Source organism: Salvelinus namaycush, chromosome 42 (assembly GCF_016432855.1).
Source record: "Salvelinus namaycush isolate Seneca chromosome 42, SaNama_1.0, whole genome shotgun sequence".
Taxonomy (NCBI): Eukaryota; Metazoa; Chordata; class Actinopteri; order Salmoniformes; family Salmonidae; genus Salvelinus; species Salvelinus namaycush.
The window spans coordinates 5,514,457-5,536,781 of record NC_052348.1 but is presented as its reverse complement, the minus strand read 5'-3'; positions in this window follow the sequence as shown (position 1 = coordinate 5,536,781).

Here is a 22,325-nt window from a genome sequence, read left to right as displayed (position 1 = left end):
GTCTTTGTGTCTCAAAATCATTGTCTGTGATTAATTTATTTAGTTTATAAATTATTCTATCTAAAAGTAAGTTATTACCATAGCCAACTATGTAAAAATAGCATACAGAAAGCCAACAAATAAAAACATTGCAGCCTGCAGGTAGAAAATATCCTGATAAAAAAAAAATCCTATACATCACATTGGCTACACATGGCCTGTCTGCAACAAACTTGAAATATTGTATCAACTATCAACTGGGTTGTCCTAAACTTACACTAGCAATAAAATATTCTGGGCCCTCAAAGTTTCCCACGCCAGTGACCTCGGGACAGACACAGCTGTAGGCTATTTGTGCAAGGGATAAGAAATAATCAGGTATTTTATGATGATTCCACTGGATCAGAGCATTACATGTTCATTCTTAATTGATTCTAAAAACAGAATTTGTTTACTCTCTGTTTGAGGTGAAGAAAAATTACTTTGAGAAGCTCCACATCTTATTACCGGTGGTAAGTTAAGACAATCATAAATACTATCAGACATCCCCAAATGGCCACATTTATAGGCCTACATTTGCACCCAGGCCATGTAGACTAGTACTACTTCTATATCCATAATTAGGTGCGTTTTTTTTAATCAATATTGACAGGAGCGTTTCAAACAAAATACAATGAAAAAATTGAATTAAATGAACAAAAACATGTTTCTCACAAGTGTAGCACAGGTTGCAAGTTTTACAAAACATATGTCCACTCCTACAATGAGATCTGTAGGCCTAAATAACTGTAATAAAAATACAGGGCCTAAAATCAACACCCGCCACCTGCCAAATGCCGGTAGATTTTGGCATTGCCGGGTAAGATGTCCATTTTACCAGCCACGTTGGCGGGTGGTCAGGGCTCCACAGTGCGAGCATTTCACTCACATTTATGCATAAAAATAAGTCTGATCACATTAATAGGAAAGTAAATGCTGCATTTGTAACGGCTGTCGTCGGGAGAAGAAGACCAAGGTGCGGCGTGGTAAGTGTTCGTCATTTTAATGGTAAAGCTGAACACTAATACAACAAGCAACGAAAGAACAACCGAAACAGCTCCGTCAGGTGCAAAACATACTAAACAGAAATAACCACCCACAGACACAGGTGGGAACAGGCTACCTAAGTATGATTCTCAATCAGAGACAACGATAGATAGCTGCCTCTGATTGGGAACCATACCAGGCCAAACACATAGAAAACAAAACAAGGACAACATAGAACACCAGACATAGAATGCCCACCCAAACTCACGCCCTGACCAACCAAAATAGAGACATAAAAAGGATCTCTAAGGTCAGGGCGTGACAGCATTAGCTGTTTTCAAATAATTTCTACCGTTCTGTTTCATAGTTGGTAAATTAATCGCACAAAGTCAAAGAACTACAAATCCTATAGCCTATCCTACCTCGAGTTTCAACATATTGAAGTTATGAAACAATGAATACCCACAAAATGGAGGTAGAGAGCTCATTCTGGAGAGAGAGACGTACCTTGTGCATCTGCAATCCCCATATTCTTGGACTGTGTCATCCCTGCGGCCTCCTCGATGGATTCGTCCACTGAGACATATGCAAATCAGATAGGTGCCTCGTGTGCCATGGAAAAATATATATATTTGCGACTGCTGGACTAAAAAATCGAGTGTTTTCTTTGTCATACACTATTCCACATAAGGCACCAAGACCTATAAGGCACCCAGTATACCCTTAATCTCATAATGAATCAAATCTAGTGACACATAACTTGACATTTCTGCCATCCACTGTGACATTGTGGGAGGATAATACAACCTTACAATTAATGGCAATGCATTTCTTAGCTGCTATAAATGCTAGGTTACACAGTTTCTTCTGATAACACTCCAGTATCAACATTTCCAAGCAAACAGAAACAGGGAGCATCTGTAGACATGCTGAGATAAAACAAACATACTCTTTGCCAGAATTCAGCCAGCCTTCACAAGATCATAGAATGCAGATATGTCCCCTTTAGTGTTTTAGCAGAGGAATTACATTTCTGAGTGCGTGATATTCAGTTTCACTGGCATATAGTAGGTTAAATTGCACAAATGTATGTCTGAGATTATATGAACATGACTGGTACTTCAAACATATCTGTATCCATTCATCATCATCAATAGTCTCTCACAGGACAAAAAGGCTACAAAACATTTCCATATACACAGCAGCTGTTAGATACTGCTACCTGACAGATATTGTAGCTAGAGGCTAAAGCCGAACTGGCTGTGGTAGCAGCTAGCTAGCTAGTTCATTCTCCTCAGACAGAACTTCAGTCGAATATATATATTTTCTGTTAAGTCAAGCAGTAGGTACCTTACCAGCTACATCAGTCAAATAAAGAGTAGCCAGTTTCTGCTCTGCTTGCTTTTACAACTCTGAGAAAAAGCGTAAAACACACAGACAGCAGCTGAAGACAGCAGCACCATGTCTTTCAGAAGCTTTGCCTTCACACAGCCTGTCCGCAAGCTCTGTGGTGTCTGTGTGGTCCTAAATCCAGCCGGCTGAAACTGCCATACAGCCTACCCAACCGCTCTGAGACGTACTTATGGTCCTAAAGCACACCAATGCCACTTTTACTATCACAGTGCAATGATACAACTGGGGGGGACAAAAAATTCAATTTTATAGTGTGTTTTGGGGTCATGTCCCCCCGTCCCCAGTGAAAGTTGCGCCCCTGCTGACCTCAACAATGATCATTTTCATTTATCATTTAATTTGCGACTCTCTGTCTCCCGCCACTCTCTGAGTCACTCCCCCGTGGCCGCCACTGATTTCATTGTTAAATCCACAGCCAACAATTGTGTCCTTGGGGGTGTGCCTCATTGTGTCTTGTGCCATTTAAAAAGCTGGAGCTTGGCAACCCTGCCATGAATTATTCAACGCTCCCTGCTACATGTTGGCCCCCGTCGGATTCCTTCCTAACCAATATAATTGTTGAGCCAGTTAGAAGGAAATATAAATCACAATGCCACAGAGCAGTGCGGGAAAAGGGAAGGGGAAAAAAGAGAAAAGAAAGAGAAAAGGAGAGAGAGATATTTCATTCACTGATTAGTGTCAGTGGGTGTAGTACGAGGGGCCCGTGGACCATGCTAACGTGTCTAGGAGATAATGACTCCTAGCTAACTGAACAGAGGAGCAGCGGAGGAGGAAGGGGGGTGGGGGAGAAGGAGATGTGCCCCCAATGACAAGGCCAATGAGCAGCTCCTTAGCTTTCTGTCTGCCATCTTGGCAAAATAACAAGTCTTTAAGCTTTTCCCTATTGGATTTTTAAGTGGCGACTGTCATTTGCTAGCTCTATCCTCTCTGTCCAGCCATTTGCTCACCGTGTTCTGTAGCTGTTGGGTTTGAGTGTGATCTCGGAGGGTTTCTCCAAAAGCTGCCGACTGGCTGACCCACTAGGTGCACAGATGGACAGAGAGATCCATTTCTGACAGGGGAGAAAAGTATTGTCTTGAGTGGAAAATGGACTGCAACACAATATCAGTCAATACAGGAAACGATGTGTGTAACAATGGTGACAGGTGTGCGTAATGATGAGCAGCCCGGTGACCTTGAGCGCCAGAAAGGGGGAACGGGAGCTGATGTGACAGGCTCATAATAATGGCTGGAAAGGAGCAAATGGAATGGTATTTGACACCATTCCACTGATTCCGCTCCAGCCATTACCAAATAAAATAAAATACAATTTTATTTGTCACATACACATGGTTAGCAGATGTTAACCTCTCTGGGGCAGGTGGGACGCAAACGTCCCACCGGCCAATAGCCAGGGAAAATACAGCGCGCCATATTCAAATAACATGATATAAAAAACTAACTTTCATTAAATCACACATGTAAGATACCAAATTAAAGCTACACTCGTTGTGAATCCAGCCAACATGTCAGATTTCAAAAAGGCTTTTCGGCGAAAGCATAAGATGCTATTATCTGATGACAGCACAACGGTAAACAAACAGAGTAGCATATTTCAACACTGCAAGCACGACACAAAACGCAGAAATAAAATATAAATCACGCCTTACCTTTGACGAAATTATTTTGTTGGCACTCCAATATGTCCCATAAACATCACAAATGGTCCTTTTGTTCGATTAATTCCGTCGATATATATCCAAAATGTCAATTTATTTGGACCGTTTCATCCAGAAAAACACAGCTTCCAACTATCGCCACTTCTCTACAAAATATATCAAAAGTTACATGTAAACTTTACCAAAACATTTCAAACTAATTTTGTAATACAATGTTAGGTATTTTTAAACGTTAATAATCGATCAATTTGAAGACGGGATGATCTGTGTCCAATACAAAAGAAAACAAACTGACGCAACTTTTTTCGTAACGTGGCTCTCTCAAAAAATTTACTTCATGTGACCCTCATTTACGATAGCCCTACTTCTTCAGTACACAAAGGAATAACCTCAACCAATTTCCAAGGACTGGTGACATCCAGTGGAAGCGGTAGGAACTGCAAGCAAGTCCATTAGAAATCTGGTGTCTAAGATATCTCATTGAAAAGACATTGACATCAAAAAAATAAAAATTCTGAATGGTTTGTCCTCAGGGTTTTGCCTGCTACATAAGTTCTGTTATTCTCACAGATATGATTCTAACAGTTTTAGAAACTTCAGAGTGTTTTCTATCCAAATCTACTAATAATATGCATATCTTATATTCTGGGGATGAGTAGCAGGCAGTTTAATTTTTGCATGCTATTTTTCCGAAAGTGAAAATGCTGGCCCCTGCCCACAAAAAGTTTTAATGCGAGTGTAGCGAAATTCTTGTGCTTCTAGTTCCGACAATGCAGTAATAACCAACGAGTAATCTAACCAAACAATTCCACAACTACTACCTTATACACACAAGTGTAAAGGGATAAAGAATATGTACATAAAGATATATGAATGAGTGATGGTACAGAACGGCATAGGCAAGATGCAGTAGATGGTATCGAGTACAGTATATACATATGAGATGAGTAATGTAGGGTATGTAAACATAAAAGTGCATAGTTTAAAACCTCTTAGCGCTAGGGGTCAGATTTTTTTTTTTCTTAAAATAACGTTCCCAAGGTAAATAGACATTTTCTCAGGCCCAGATCGTAGAATATGCATATAATTTACAGATTAGGATAGAAAACACTCCAAAGTTTCCAAAACTGTCAAAATATTGTCTGTGAGTATAACAAAACTGATTCTGCAGGCAAAAACCCGAGGAAATCTAACCCGGAAGTGATTTTATTTTTTATTTTTTTATCTGTGTTTCCTGGCCCGTCTTTCTTCCATTTAAAGGGGTATCAACCAGATTCCTTTTCCAATGGCTTCCTCAGGCTGTGACCAGGTTTAGACATAGTTTCAGGCTTTTATTTTGAAAAATTAGCGAGATTTTTCAAAACTAGTGAGGTGTCCTCTGATTAGTTCCTGCGCACGAGAGGGGTAGCTCTCCATTTTCTTTCTCGCTTTTATTGAATAGGTTATGGTCCGGTTGAAATATTATCGATTATGTTTGTTAAAAACAACCTGAGGATTGATTATAAAAAACATTTGACATGTTTCTACGAACATTACGGATACTTTTTGGTATTTTCGTCGAACGGAACGAGGGTTTGATTTCTGAACATAACGCACAACCCAAATGGCGTTTTTTTTGTTATAAAAGTAATATTTATCGAACAAAAATAACATTTATTGTGTATCTGGGAGTCTAGTGAGTGCAAACATCCGAAGATTATCAAAGGTAAGCTTTTCTGACTTTCGTGACCATGCTAATTTGGGGCTAGCTGTTGTAGCATTGATTGATACACTCACAAAAGCTTGGATTGCTTTCGCTGCAAAGCATATTTTCAAAATCTGACACGATAGGTGGATTAACAACAAGCTAAGCTGTGTTTTGGTATATTTCACTTGTGATTGCATGATTATAAATATTTTTAGTAATATTTTTGAATCTGATACGTTTGGGAATTTTCTTCTGCCTTTCAGGACCGGAACGAGGCTGTAGTTTTCTGAACATAACGCGCAACCCAAATATATATTATATCGATATTTATCGAACAAAAAGAACATTTATTGTGTAACTGGGAGTCTCGTGAGTGCAAACATCCGAAGATTATCAAAGGTAAGCGATTAATTTTATTGCTTTTCTGACTTTCGTGACCATGCTAATTTGGGGCTAGCTGTTGTAGCATTGATTGATGAGTAACGTTAGTTCCTATTCAATGTCGCTAAACACTAACGTTAGATAACTGATTAGTGTTAGCAAGCACTATTATTGCTAGCTGGATAACACAACAACTAGCTAAGTATCTAGCTAGCTAGCCTAGCTATAGGCCTAAACAATATTTTGAAGAATGTGCATTCACAGGTACATACTTAGAGCCTACTGAGCCTCCAACCTTTGTAATCTCGGACACCCAGCTCATCTGTTCATAAGAGGTTATTTATTTGTGACAGTTGTTACTGAATCAGATGCAGCTGAGAAAAACGAAACAATAAATTGATGAATTTAGTGGCAACTTGCCCATTTGTAACAAGCATTCATTGTTACACCTCTCTATTTACAGACTGCAATTACCACCAGCTACTTGTTGTTATTGCAGTGTAACTACGAGTTATTATAATTGACTACAATACTTGTTACAGTGTAATTACACTGTAACAAGTACCCAAGGAATTGAACACAGTTGGTAACGACCTTGTACCAAATGGTGACTGCTCGTGCTTATTTTGACGAATCCCCCAAATCAAAGTAAATATTAGGTTAATACAGCAATTACCATTTGACTGTGTACTTTGAAATAAAATCCTACCAGTAAACATTCATCCTACCTCTTTCACTTGTGATGATTAATTCACATGTTCATTCATTACTTTCCCCTCACACACACACATTCATACAATAGACTTTGTCTCTACCTCTAAATTATCTTCTTCATATTCCTTCTCCATGTTCATTTATACCTATCCATCATGCACACTGCGTTAATTCAATAGGCTTCTTCCCTTCATATTCGCTTGGGGACATTCATTCACGTTTTTACATGCACACACACACACGTACATTCATTCTGTACTCGTATTCATTCATAACGGCACACAAATCCGCAGGCATACTGTCACAGAGGAAATGACTGCCTCTGTTGCACAGGAGGCGGTTAGGAAACACTGCGGGGGTGGTGTGGGGTGGGGCTGTGTGTGAGTGTGTGTGTGTGTGTGTGTTATGCATAATGTCCCCCAGGGACTCTGCACATGCAATGTTTTGTGAACATTCATTCATACACACTGTCACACACACAGACACACACACAAGCGTTTGTGAAAATATATGTATGTGGTTTGTGTGTGTGTGTGTGTGTTAGGGTTAGCTGCGCAATACTCTTCTCTCTCACACACACACACACACACACACACACACACACACACACACACACACACACACACACACACACACACACACACACACACACACACACACACACACACACACACACACACACTCCTCCTAAGCTCGATCCTCCCCCATCACACACACACACATACATACCATGCTGAGTTGGGTTAGCTAGTTGCGTGCGGTGTGCTGCTGTTTGTTCCCTGCAGTGTACGGGGGGCGGCCTGCTGATTTCCATCCTAATGTAATGGGATTGGACAGTTTAAGGGCCAGTGTGATTTCAATAACTTCTCTCTCTGCCTCTCTCTCACACATCCAAGACCTTCGCTCGCCTCGTCCTCCCCCCACCAGAAGATGCATTGCCCAGACAGCTTGGAATGTCTGACTGAAATATGGGACAAATCAACCTTTTTTTCCCTAAATTTGTGGTGTTTGAATTTGTTGATGCAATTTGGGACATGATTGGTTGGTTGCGGGAGGTGGGACAAAGGGTCAAAATGCGGGCCTGTGGTCACCCTAAGTGGGAGGTTAGAAAGAATCAGTGTTTAATCCTAAAGAGTCTATTGACTCTCCCTTGCATCAATCTAAGTAACGTAATAAAAAAATCCCATCAATCTCCATCCACCAGTTTAATCTAGGGATATCCGTCTCAATCCACCACACCCACTTATGTCAGCCTTCCGCATCTGCAGTGGAAGGGGAACAAGCTACCGCGGTGTTTGTCAGACCATGAGACATCCCGAAAGTCGATCTTCTCGCGAAAACGTCTGTAGCGTCCAAACGATTTGGCTCATACTAACTAATATGACCACTCTGTGGAAAGATGTGACTCTCACGAACACAATGTTCTCCATTTTGATCTACAAACCCCACAGGACTTGTCTGAAGGTAACCTAGTACCGGTTTAAAAAAATAAATGGAAGTAGGGTGGTAGTTTTGTGCCAACAAAAAAAGTTAAATGTGTCCCTAAAATATATTTCCTGAGTTTTCCTATATTGTATATCCTAGATATAGGATAGACACTTCAAAATCTTATTCCTTATGATTTATCTTTTTGACAGTGTGTTTTGCCATTTATGAATGTGCTATTCAATGCATGGGCTATAGCACCAAAGGCCTTTTTACATATATTTGTTTTATACCTACAGTGGTCCTAAACTTCAAAATCAAATAGCTAAATGATCCATTGTATGACCATCTTAAAACAATTCCGTATGCTAGCTCAGTAGAATCACAAATCAGTTCCGCAAAGTTTTCAGTTAGACAGCATTGCAAAATGACTAAATGAAAAAAGATCATTAAATAACACATTCAATAAATAGAAATGAATGAGATTCAGAAATCAATATCAATGACAATATGATGCTTAATAAAACATCAATGCCGAAAGAAAAACAGTTGTTCAAGTGAGTGTGAAATAGTTTTTGAAGTGAGGATGCTGTCCTTCATCAGAAGAGAATGACTGAGAAGAAAGAATGTCATTGTGATTGATTTTTAAAAAATGGTTTAGGCATTGTTGTCTCAATGTTTTGGGCATGAAGTGGCTCCGTCTTCAGCTCGACTAACTCAACCATTAAAAGGTGCACTCCAAAGATTTCTATTTCTCATCAATATTGTTTAAAAGTGTTCTAACACTTGTTTTCTTTTGTTTTAGTAGGACTTGGGTGGAGTTAGTTTCTTTGTAAGTACAAAATTAAAGAAGAAGCATCTGTGAATCTCAATCGTATATCCTTGGTTAACTCACGTCCTCCCTCCTCATCTTCTTCTCAAAGCACATTGGAGCAGAAGATCGGAGGTTCCTCCCCTTGGATCTTTTCCGCCAATGCATGTTGAATGGGAGGAAAGGAGAGAGGATTCAAGGAATCAAAGAAATACAATTGAAATTCACCATGGTTTCTTAAAACGTGTATAGGCGGTCACTTCCTAGCCACACCCATAGTCACTTCCTGGTTTGTGTAAAATAGGAATTGGGTGTGTCAGGAAGGGGGAAGCCATCTTGACTGCTTGAATGTTGTGGTCGGAAATGTTTGCTTACTAGGAAAACCTTTTTTATGTTCATATGCTGTGTGGAAATTAAGGCTACCTGACACGGTTACCATTGATCTCGTCATCTTTCTTCTCAAATCTGGAGGACCTCAAACAATTATGAGACATTACAATGCTGTTCATATTAATGCAAGCTTTTTACATTTAATTCAGCTCGTGTCATGCTACTTTTGATCCGTGGAAACAACTTGGAAGACAACAACCATAAAATGCAAAATCCTCAAATATTTTGGCGATAAGGTTACGAAATACATTTCTTTGGGGAATCTCTCTCTCTCTCTCTCTCTCTCTCTCTCTCTCTCTCTCTCTCTCTCTCTCTCTCTCTCTCTCTCTCTCTCTCTCTCTCTCTCTCTCTCTCTCTCTCTCTCTCTCTCTCTCTCTCTCTCTCTCTCTCTCTCTCTCTCTCTCTCTCTCTCTCTCTCTCTCTCTCTCTCTCTCTCTCTCTCTCTCTCTCTCTCTCTCTCTCTCTCTCTCTCTCTCTCTCTCTCTCTCTCTCTCTCTCTCTCGAGTGTTGAAGGTGCTGTAGCTGCTATTTTTCCACAAATAGTGCACTGGGCCTTTAATAGTCCTGTATTAACAGACCAATACATACAGTACCAGTCAAAAGTTTGGACACACATACTTGTTCCAGGGTTTTCCTTTATTTTTACTATTTTCTACATTGTAGAATAATGTTAATTTCTCTACTATAAGCCATGTCATTTTAGAGAATTTGAGGAGTATTTCTCTCTGTAAGAAAGCACTTTTGTGGGGGAAAACTAATTCTGATTGGCTGGGCCTGGCTCCCCAGTAGCCTGGCTCCCAAGTGACTGAGCCTATGCCCTCCCAGGCCCACCCATGGCTGCGCCCCTGCCCAGTCATGTGCAATCCACAGATGAAGGCCTAATGCATTTATTTCAATTCACTGATTTCCTTATATGAACTGTAACTCAGTAAAGTCGTTGAAAATGTTGCATGTTGTGTTTATATTTTTCTTCAGTCTGTACATACAGTACCAATCAAAAGTTTGGACACATCTACTCATTCCAGGGTTTTTCTTTATTTTCACAATTTTCTACATTGTAGAATAATAGTGAAGACATCCAAACTATGAAATAACACATATGGAATCATGTAGAAACCAAAAAAGTATTCAAATCAATCAGTTGTGTTGTGACAAGGTAGGGGTGGTATACAGAAGATGTCCATATTATGGCAAGAACAGCTCAAATAAGCAAAGAGAAACGACAGCCCATCATTACTTTAATTAAGACATGAAGGCCAGTCAAACCCGAAAAGTTTCTTCAGGTGCAGTCGCAAAAACCGTCAAGAGCTATGATGTAACTGGTGATGAGACCGCCACAGGGAGGGAAAACCTAGAGTTATCTTTAATGCAGATGATAAATTCATTAGAGGAAACTGCACCTCAGATTGAAGCCCAAATAAATGCTTCACAGAGTTCAAGTAACAGACACGTCAACATCAACTGTTTAGATGAGACTGCATGAATCAGGCCTTCATGTTCGATTTGCTGCAAAGAAACCACTACTAAAGGACACCAATAAGAAGCCAAAAAACACGAGCAATGGAAATTAGACCGGTGGAAATCTGTCCTTTGGTCTGATGGCTCCAAATGTGAGATTTTTGGTTCCAACGATATGCCATCCCATCTGGTTTGCACTTAGTGGGACAATAATTTTCTTTTCAACAGGACAATGACCAAAGAACACCTCCAGGTTGTGATGGAATGCTGCATCCGATGACCTGACCTTCACAATCACCGACCTCAACCCAATTGAGATGGTTTGGAATGAGTTGGACCGCAGTGTGAAGAAAAGCAGCCAACAAGGGCTCAGCATATGTGGGAACTCCTTCAAGACTGTTGGAAAAGAATTCCTCACAAAGCTGGTTGAGAGAATGCCAGGAATGTGCAAAGCTGTCATGAAGGCAAAGGGTGGCTACTTTGAAAAATAACATATATTTTGATTTGTTTAACACTTTTTTGGTTACTACATGACTCCATTTGTTTCTATTTCATAGTTTTGATGTCTTCACTAGTATTCTACAATGTAGAAAATAGTAAAAATAAAGAAAAACCTTTGAATGACTAGGTGTGTCGACATTTTTTGACTGGTACTGTAAGTCTGCAGCGCCAGCGCTGGCAAAAAATTTGCAGCACCCCCACCCCTAAACGGATCCCCATGGCTGTGCACTCGATCATCTCCCCTTCTCTTCACTTCACATGTGTCCTTAACATGGACACAACCAGGACTGTTTGGTTTTTACGATGAACGAGTCTAGTGGCAATGACTGGCGGCAGAGAGAGGGGATTCTGTGGTGGCAAGAAACGGCTTGATTCATGTAATGTAGGAGTTTCATGAATGTATGAATGTGAGGCGCTACAAGTTATTTACTGTATTTCCCTCCATCCTCTCTCTCTACCTCTCCCCTCTCTCTCTACCTCTCCCCTCTCTCTGTCCATCTCTCTCTCCTCTTTCTCTTATCTCTTCCGCTATCTAGCTCTCTTTCTCTTGCTCTCTCTCTCTCCCTCCCCTCCCTTTGGCCAATTTCATTCAGCTTGTGACTCTCTCCGTGCAACTCTGTGGAGGTGAGGTTAAAAACAGAGGTATTTCCCTTGCACGTTCCTCAAGCATTTTACATTTTTTCATTCGGGCCCTGTAAATAATTTATTCCCTCTTTTTCTTTCAGAGGGAGGTTTGGGAGAAGAAATAAGAGGATAAAGAGAAAAGGCGGAGAGGGATTCCCAATTGAGATTACATTAGGAACACCCCCTTTTCCCCCCAGAACAGCCTCAATTCGGTGGGATATGTGGTGTCGACTCCAATGCTACAAGGTGTCGACTCCAATGCTTCCCACAGTTGTGTAACGTTGGCTCGATGTTCTTTGGGTGGTGGACCATTCTTGATTCACAAATTGTCCAGTGTGAAAAACACAACAGCATTGCAGTTCTTGACACAAACCGGTATGCCTGGCACCTACTTCCATACCCCTTTCAAAGGCACTCAAATCTTTTGTCTTGCCCATTCACCCTCTGACTGGCGCATATTCACAATCCATGTCTCATTTATCTCAAGGCTTAAAAATCCTTCTTTAACCTCCTCCCCTTCACTGATTGAAGTGGATTTAATGAGTGACATCAATGAGGGATAGCAGCTTTAACCTGGATTCACCTGGTCAGTCTATGTAATGCAAAGAGCAGGTGTACTTAATGTTTTGTTTACTCAGTGTATTAATGCTGAAACATATTCCCTGCACAGAACCTTGGCAAGGGAAAAAAACGCAAAGTCAACGCTGGTGCTCAGGGAAAACTTTGCTAATTGCTTTCGACTCATTTTATTGATCACATGTTTACCAATACTGTAGAACGTTGTAGTGTCTATATCCAGGAAAGCCAAAGTTCCAAAAGCTGAGCCTAAAATAGTGTATAAGAGATCATTCAAAAGATTTTGCTGTGACTCTTATGTGGATGATGTTAAAATATATTTGTGGTTCTGATGTGATTAATAAGGAGCATCCAGGTGCTGAACTTTATGCATTTATTGATAAACATGCAACTGTTAAGGCTTCATGGAGGAATTGAAAAACTGCATGGCTACAAGAGATGGGGCAAAAGGAGTGGCTAATAAGTCTGACTGCACATCTGACTGGCTGACTTACTTGAAATTGAGAAATGATGTGACTAAACTAAACGAAAAGTAGAAGAAACTGTATTATGAAGCCAAGATCAATAATATAAAGAATGATGAAAATAAACTTTGGAATACTATAAATTAAATGAGTGTCAGAAAGACAAATTCAACTGCATCTTTCATCGAATCAGGTAGCTTATTCATCACAAAACCATTTGATGTTGCCAACCATTTTAATGACTACTTAATTAGCAGAATAGGCAAATTTAGGCAGGAAATTCCAACAACGAACAATGAGCCATCGTATCCATGTATAAAAAAACGAATAATAAAAGAAAAGCATTGCAAGTTTGAATTTTGTAAAGTTAGTGTTGGAGAGGTGGAAACAATATTGTTATCGATAATGACAAACAAATAATGACAAACCTGGAATTGACAACTTAGATGGAAAGCTACTGAGAATGGTAGCCGACTCTATGGCAACTCCTATCTGTCGTATATTTAATCTGAGCCTAGAGCAAAGTCTTTGTCCTCTGGCCTGGAGGGAAGCCAAAGTCATTCCACTACTCAAGAGTGGTAAAGTGGGCTTTACTGGTTCTAACAGCGGACCTATCAGCTTGCTGCCAGCTCTTAGCAAACTGTTGGAAAAATTAGTGTCTGATCAAATACAATTATCTTTCTCTCTAAACAAATTAACAACAGACTTTCAGCGTGCTTATAGAGAAGGGCACTCACCATGTACTGCACTGACACAAATGACTGATGATTGGTTAACATAAATTGAAAATAGAAGATTGTGGAAGCTGTACTGTTAGATTTCAGTGCAGCCTTTGATATTATTGACCTTAACCTGTTGTAGAAAATGTATGTGTTATGGCTTTTCAACCTCTGCCATATCGTGAACTCAGAGCTATCTATTTTATATAACTCAGAGGGTTTTCTTTAATGGAAGCTTCTCTAATGTCAAACATGTAAAGTGGCTCTCTCAAGGCCCTCTACTCTTTTCTATTTTTACCAATGACCTGCCACTGGCATTGAACAAAACAAGTGTGTCCATGTATGCTGATGCTTTAACCATATACGCATCAGCAACCACAGCTAAATAAGTTACTGAACCCTTAACAAGAGTTGCAGTCTGTTTTACAATGGGTGGCCAGTAATAAGCTGGCCCTGAACATCTCTAAAACTAAGAGCGTTGTATTTGGTACAAATCATTTCTTAAGTGGTAGACCTCAGCTGAATCTGGTAATGAATGGTGTGGCTGTTGAACAAGTTGAGGAGACTAAATTACTTACTGTTACTGTTATCTTAGATTGTAAACTGTCATGGTCAAAACATATAGATTAAATGGTTGTAAAGATGGGGAGAGGTCTGCCCGTAATAAAGAGATGCTCTGCTTTTTTGACACCCCATTCCATAAAGCAAATCTTAGGGAGTTTTATCGTATCATGATATTGTCCAGTCATATGGTCAAGTGTTGCAAAGAAAGACCTAGTTAAGCAGTAACTGGTCCAGAACAGAGCGGCATGTCTTGCTCTTCATTGTAATCAGAGGGCTAATATTAATAATATGCATGCCAGTCTCTCTTGGCTAAGAGTTGAGGAAAGACGGACTGCGTCACTTCTTGTTTTTATAAGACACATTAATGCGTTGGAAATTCCAAATTGTTTGCATTGTCAACTGACACACATACTTCCCCCATCAGATATGCCACCAGGGATGTCTTCACAGTCCCCAGGTCCAGAACAAATTCAAGTAAACTAACAGTATTACACAGAGCCATGATTACATGGACCTCCCTTCCATAGTATATAGCCAAAGTGAACAGCAAACCTGGTTTAAAAAAACAAATAAATCAACACCTCATGGCATATACCACCTCTCCTCCATGTGACCTATTTGTTGTGTGTACGTACTGACATGTATGTGTAACTGATAGATGCACACACCCACTACATGTTAGTGCTTTTAAATGTATGTACATTTTAAAGTCTTTTGTCTGTAATGTCTTTTTCATTATATGTCGGACCACAGTAAGACTATCTGTCACCATTGGCGTCGGCTAATAGGGATCCTAAGAAAATAAATCATGGATGTAGATACGGATTTGGGCTTGTGGTTTTACTTAATTCTCCGTACTGGCCAATGATTATAACGGCGATTCTTATCCGACCATAAATGTATACATTGTGCACCATGGCCTGAGAAGACGGAAGATCAACATGTAGCTAGATGTAGTAGGCCTGGCTCATTGTTGCCCATGAAAGGAAGTTAGGCTAGCAAACATTTCAGCCAGCAATCCAAGGAAAACCAAAACTAAAAACGTTCATGTCAAATTTACAGGGAAATACCTACAGTAATACCTACAGTTTTACAGTATTAAGCAGTATTGCAGGTTGTCTTTAGAAGACATCTCCCTGAAATGTAATATTGTAAGAAAAACAATACATGTACAAATATATATACAGTTGAAGTCGGAAGTTTACAAACACTTAGGTTGGAGTCATTAAAACTCGTTTTTCAACCACTCCACAAATTTCTTGTTAACAATCTATAGTTTTGGCAAGTCGGTTAGGACATCTACTTTGTGCATGACAAGTAATTTTTCCAACAATTGTTTAGAGACAGATTATTTCACTTATAATTCACTGTATCACAATTCCAGTGGGTCAGAGGTTTACATACACTAAGTTGACTGTGCCTTTAAACAGCTTGGAAAATTCAAAGAAATTATGTCATGGCTTTAGAAGCTTCTGATAAACTAATTGACATCATTTGAGTCAATTGGAGGTGTACCTGTGGATGTATTTCAAGGCCTACCTTCAAACTCAGTGCCTCTTTGCTTGACATCATGGGAAAATCTAAAGAAATCAGCCAAGACCTCAGAAAACAATTTGTAGACCTCCACAAGTCTGGTTCATCCTTGGGAGCAATTTCCAAAGACCTGAAGGTACCACGTTCATCTGTACAAACAATAGCAAAGCAGCCATCGTACCGCTCAGGAAGGAGACGCGTTCTGTCTCCTAGAGATTAACGTACTTTGGTGCGAAAAGTGCAAATCAAGCCCAGAACAACAGCAAAAGACCTTGTCAAGATGCTGGAGGAAACAGGTACAAAAGTATCTATATCCACAGTAAAACGAGTCCTATATCGATATAACCTGAAATGCAGCCCAGCAAGGAAGAAGCCACTGCTGAAGAACCGCCATAAAAAAGCCATACTACTGTTTGCAACTGCACATGGGGACAACGATCGTACTTTTTGGAGAAATGTCCTCTGGGCTGATGAAACAAAAATAAAACTGTTTGGCCATCATGACCATCGTTGTGTTTGGAGGAAAAAGGGGGAGGCTTGCAAGCCGAAGAACACCATCCCAACCGTGAAGCACGGGGGTGGCAGCATCATGTTGTGGGGGTGGATTGCTGCAGGAGGGACTGGTGCACTTCACAAAATAGATGGCATCATGAGGTAGGAAAATTATGTGGATATATTGAAGCAAGATCTCAAGACAACAGCCAGGAAGTAAAAGCTTGGTCACAAATGGGTCTTCCAAATGGACAACGACCTCAAGCATACTTCCAAAGTTGTGGCAAAATGGCTTAAGGACAACAAAGTTAAGGTATTGGAGTGGCCATCACAAAGCCCTGACCTCAATCACATAGAATATGTGTTGGCAGAACTGAAAAAGTGTGAGCAAGGAGGCCTACAAACTTGACTCAGTTACACCAGCTCTGTCAGGATGAATGGGCCAAAATTCACCCAACGTATTGTGGGAAGCTTGTGGAAGGCTACCCAAAACGTCTGACCCAAGTTAAACAATTTAAAGGCAATGCTACCAAATGCTAATTGAGTGTATGTAAACTTCTGACCCACTGGGAATGTGATGAAATAAATAAAAGCTGAAATAAATAATTCTCTCTACTATTATTCTGACATTTCACATTCCTAAAATAAAGTGGTGATCCTAACTGACCTGAGACAGGGAATTGTTACTTGGATTAAATGTCAGGAATTGTGAAAACTGAGTTTAAATGTATTTGGCTATGGTGTACTTCCGACTTCAACTGTATTATTGATTGATTCACTTTTGATTCTTGTCTTTTCAAGTCACCAAGCAGTGCTATTTGCAGAGTTAGCTGCAGGTAAAGTTTTCTGCCATTCCTGAACCTGCGACCAAAAACTAGCTACTTATGGGCGGTACCAAAACAAGTGATCTAATGATTCTGTCTCTTCGCAGCAAAAACTTCTGAGCAGGGACTGTTGTATCTTCCATATACACAACATTCTATTAGTTGCAAGAATTTTTTATAATAATACATATTGAAAAGCTCTTTTTTTGGAATCCGCCGTTGTTTTGTGTATCTGTTCATAAACCATGTGCCATGGAATCGGCACATTGAAAATCTGTTCGTACACTTTTTTAGGCCGGTTTAATTAACTTGCTTGACCATGCAATATGTTTTGTGGACTTCACCGGACAGACCTTGTTCTCCAGTTCTCCAGCAATTTTGACTTCTTATTATCTCGGCCTTAGGCCTATACAGTGCATTCGGGAAAGTATTCAGACCTCTTGAATTGTCCACAAATTGCTACATTACAGCCTAATTCTAATATCTATTAAATAGTTTTTTCCCCTCATCAATCGACACACAATACCCCATAATGACAAAGCAAAAACAGTTTTTTGGAAATGTTTGCAAATGTATTAAAATAAAAATCTAAAATATTACATTTATATAATTATTCAGACCCTTTACTCAGTACTTTGTTGAAGCACCTTTGGCAGCGATTACAGCCCCGGGTCTTCTTGGGTATGATGCTAAAAGCTTGGCACCCCTGAATTTAGGGAGTTTCTCCCATTCTTCTCTGCAGATCATCTCAAGCACTGTCAGTTTGGATGGAGAGCGTTGCTGCACAGCTATTTTTATGTCTCTCCAGACATGTTTGATTGGGTTCAAGTCCGGGCTCTGGCTGGGCCACTCAAGGACATTCAGCGACTTGTCCCCAAGCCACTCCTGCGTTGTCTTGGCTGTGTGCTTAGGGTTGTTGTCCTGTTGAAAGGTGAACCTACACGCCAATCTGAGGTCCTGAGCACCCTGGAGCAGGTTTTCATCAAGGAGCTCTCTGTACTTTGCTCCGTTCATCTTTCCCTCCATCCTGAATAGTCTCCCAGTCCCTGCCGCTGAAAAACATCCCCACAGCATGATCCTGCCACCACCATGCTTCACCGTAGGGATGGTGCCAGGTTTCCTCCAGTTGTGACGCTTGGCATTCAGGCCAAAGAGTTCAATCTTGGTTTCATCAGACCAGAGAATCTTGTTTCTCATTGTCTGGGAGTCCTTTAGATGTCTTTTGGCAAACGTCTAGCAGGCTGCCAATCTGACTTTTACTGAGGAGTGGCTTCCGTCTGGCCAGTCTACCATAAAGGCCTGATTGGTGGAGTGCTGCAGAGATGGCTGTCCTTTTGAAAGGTTCTCCCATCTCCACAGAGGTACTCTGGAGCTCTATCAGAGTGACCATCGGGCTGTTGGTCACCTCTCTGACCAAGGCCCTTCTCCCCTGATTGCTCAGTTTGGCCGGGCGGGCAGCTTTAGGAAAAGTCTTGGTGGTTCCAAACTTCTTCCATTTAAGAATGATGGATACCACTGTGTTTTGGGGGACCTTCAATGCTGCAGAATGTTTTGGTACCCTTCCCCAGATTTGTGCCTTGACACAATCCTGTCTCGGAGCTCTACGGACAATTCCTTCGACCTAATGAGTTGGTTTTTGCTCTGACATGCACTGACAACTGCTGGACCTACTATAGATAGGTGTGTGCCTTTCCAAATCATGTCCATTCAAATTAATTTACCACAGGTGGGCTCCAATCAAGTTGTAGAAATATCTCAAGGATGATCAATGGAAACAGGATGCACCTGAGCTAAATGTTGTGTCTTATAGCAAAGGGTCTGAATACTTAAGTAAATAAGGTATTTCTGTTTTTATGTTTAATAAATTAGCAAACATTTCGGGGACACGCTAGCGGCTGGGGGGTCTTTAGTCGCTTATATAACTTATTTCTGGAGCTGGCCCTGCACAACATACAGTGCCTATATAAAGTATACACCCCCTTTAACTTTAAAAAAAATGTTGTTGCTTAAAAATGGGGACAATTTTTTTATTTATTTGTCATTGATCTACACAAAATACTCCATAATGTCAAAGTAAATATCTATATATATTTTTAAGAAAATTAATAAAAATTCAATAACTAAAATACAGTCATTGCATAGTATTCACCCCCTTTCTAAATTAGATCTTACAGTATGCATACTAAACAAAAATATAAATTATCTGGGAAAAGGTGAAATGCTCACTAACAGAGATTTCAACAAATGTGTTAACAACATTTTGGAAAATTAGCTTTTTATGCATATGGAAAATTTCCCGAAACATTGGGCCAACACTTAACATGTTGCATTTATATTTGTGTTCAGTGTGGTATGTAGGCACCAATGTACTGTACACATCTATTATGATATATGGATGACTGTGTGTATAAGGTAGTTGTTGGAGAATTGCTAGATTACGTGTTAGATATTACTGCACTGTCGGAACTAGAAGCACAAGCATTTCGCTACACTCGCATTAACATCTGCCAACCATGTGTATGTGACCAAAAACATTTGATTTAATTTGATGAGAGGTGATCACATACATAATCTACATGTACCCGGTACAGCTGTGGCATGGGAATAACTGTGTCCGGGGGTAACTCAAACTTGTTAAAATAATCATCTCGGGCCCTTGTGGCCCTGGTCAAAAGTAATGCATTATATAGGGAATAGCAGGTATTTTTGGATACAGCCTTAGTCTTGGACGGAGGGACCCATGTGATTGGTAGAGAGCAGCAAGTCAACATGGTGATGCAGCTTGACAAGACATTAGCAGTGAGCTAATGGAAAGACTATGCCCACGGTTACTTGTTACTGTTGGGCGTGAAAGGGCAGGGGATTGGCACAGGAGTGGCTGGAAGTAGGCACACATGTTCTGAGGGAGAGTTCGGGGAGACGATGTCTGGCCGCTGTGTTACTCCGAGGGCAAGGCATGCTGGGAATGTGTCAGCGAGGCAGAAATAGCATTCTGGGTAATTGTACGGGAAGGATGTTTTCTTAAAAGGCCAGTGCCAGAAGACCTGATGGACCTACTGGGCAAATAACTCAAAAACATATCTGATATGTATTGGGGTGCAATATTGTAGATTGATTTAAAAACCAATAGAATAATCTTTAAATTAATTCTTAAACTCACAGGCAGCAAGTGCAGAGACTTTAAAACCGGTGTAATGTGTGCTCTACGTCTGGCCTTGGTCAGTACCCATGCTGTAGCATTCTGTATGTTTTGCAGTTGACCAATGTTTTTCTTGGGTAGACCAGACAGGAGATCCTTACAGTATTCAAGCCTGCTTGTAATAAAAGCATGGTTGAGTCTCCCTGTATCGACTTGAGATAGAAATGGCCGCACCTTGGCAATGTTCCTTAGGTTGTCACATTCCTAACGTGTGATTTGAAATATAGTTCAGAATCTAAAATGACACCTAGGTTTTTTAACAGGCATTTCATTTTTTTCCTCCTAAATTAAAATGATCAGCCAGATTCTCTCTCTGTGCTTTGGCTCCAATAATAAGTACCTACTGTAGGTAGGAATTCTTGAGCCATCCAAGTGTAACCGATGTGAAATGGCTAGCTAGTTAGCGGGGTGCGCGCTAATAGCGTTTCAATCGGTGACGTCACTCGCTCTGAGACCTTGAAGTAGTTGTTCCCCTTGCTCTGCAAGGGCCACGGCTTTTGTGGAGCGATGGGTAACGATGCTTCGTGGGAGGCAATTGTAAAAGTGTGCAGAGGGTCCCTGGTTCAAGCCCAGGTAGGGGCGAGGAGGGGGACGGAAGCTATACTGTTATACAAGTATTTAAATCACTAATACAGTTAATAATTTATCTGTGGAGATAAAATCTGGCGACAGAAAAATGTAAAGTCGTGTATCGTCTGCATAGCAGTGAAAATGAATGCTGTGCTTTCTGACAACGCTGCCAATGGGTAACATACAGTATATTAAATGAACAGTACCGGACCCAAAATCAAACCTTGTGGAGCGCCACATGTGATATCTAGTTTACCTGAGTGACAAAAAAACTCTTGACTGGTTAAATAGGTTCTAAACCTATTGTTGGGTTCTGAGAATATGAAATATACTTATTCATGTCACTGAGGGAGTGCTGAGGTTTAGAGGGTCTACACCAGAAGTGAATGGTTATAGGAGGAAGGTATATAGTGTGTGCAACTAAGCTTGGAATGCCTGTTCAGGACCCGGTCAGGACCCGGTCAGGACGAGTGGGAAAGCTGCCGTTACCGTCAATACTACTCGCCAACGTGCAATCATTGGACAATAAACTAGACGAGGTACGATCACGAATATCCTACCAACGGGACATCAAAAACTGTAATGTCCTATGTTTTACGGAATCGTGGCTGAATGACGACCTTGATATTTAGCTAGCGGGATACACGCTGCACCGGCAAGATAGAACAGCACACTCCGGTAAGACAAGGGGGGGGTCTGTGCATATTTGTAAACAGCAGCTGGTGCATGAAATCTAAGGAAGTCTTTAGATTTTGCTTGCCTGAAGTAGAGTATATTGTGATAAATTGCAGGCCACACAACTTGCCTAGAGAGTTTTCAGCTGTACTGTTCGTGGCTGTTTATTTAACACCACAGACAGATGCTGGCACTAAGACTGCACTCAGTCAGCTGTATAAGGAAATAAGCAAACAGGAAACCACTCACCTAGAGGCGCTCCTAGAGGCTTTAATGCAGGTTAACTTAAATCAGTTCCACCAAATTTCCATCAACATGTTAAATGTGCAACCAGAGGGGAAAAAATTCTAGATCACCTTTACTCCACACACAGACGCATATAAAGCTCTCCCTTGCCCTCCATTTGGTAAATCCCACCACAACTCTATCCTCCTGATTCCTGCTTACAAGCAAAAATTAAAGCAGGAAGCACCAGTGACTCGGTCTATAAAAAGTGGTCAGATCAAGCAGATGCTAAACTACAGGACTGTTTTGCTATCACAGACTGGAACATGTTCCGGGATTCTTCCGATGGCATTGAGGAGTACACCACATCAGTCACTGGCTTTATCAATAAGTGCATTGAGGACGTCGTCCCCACAG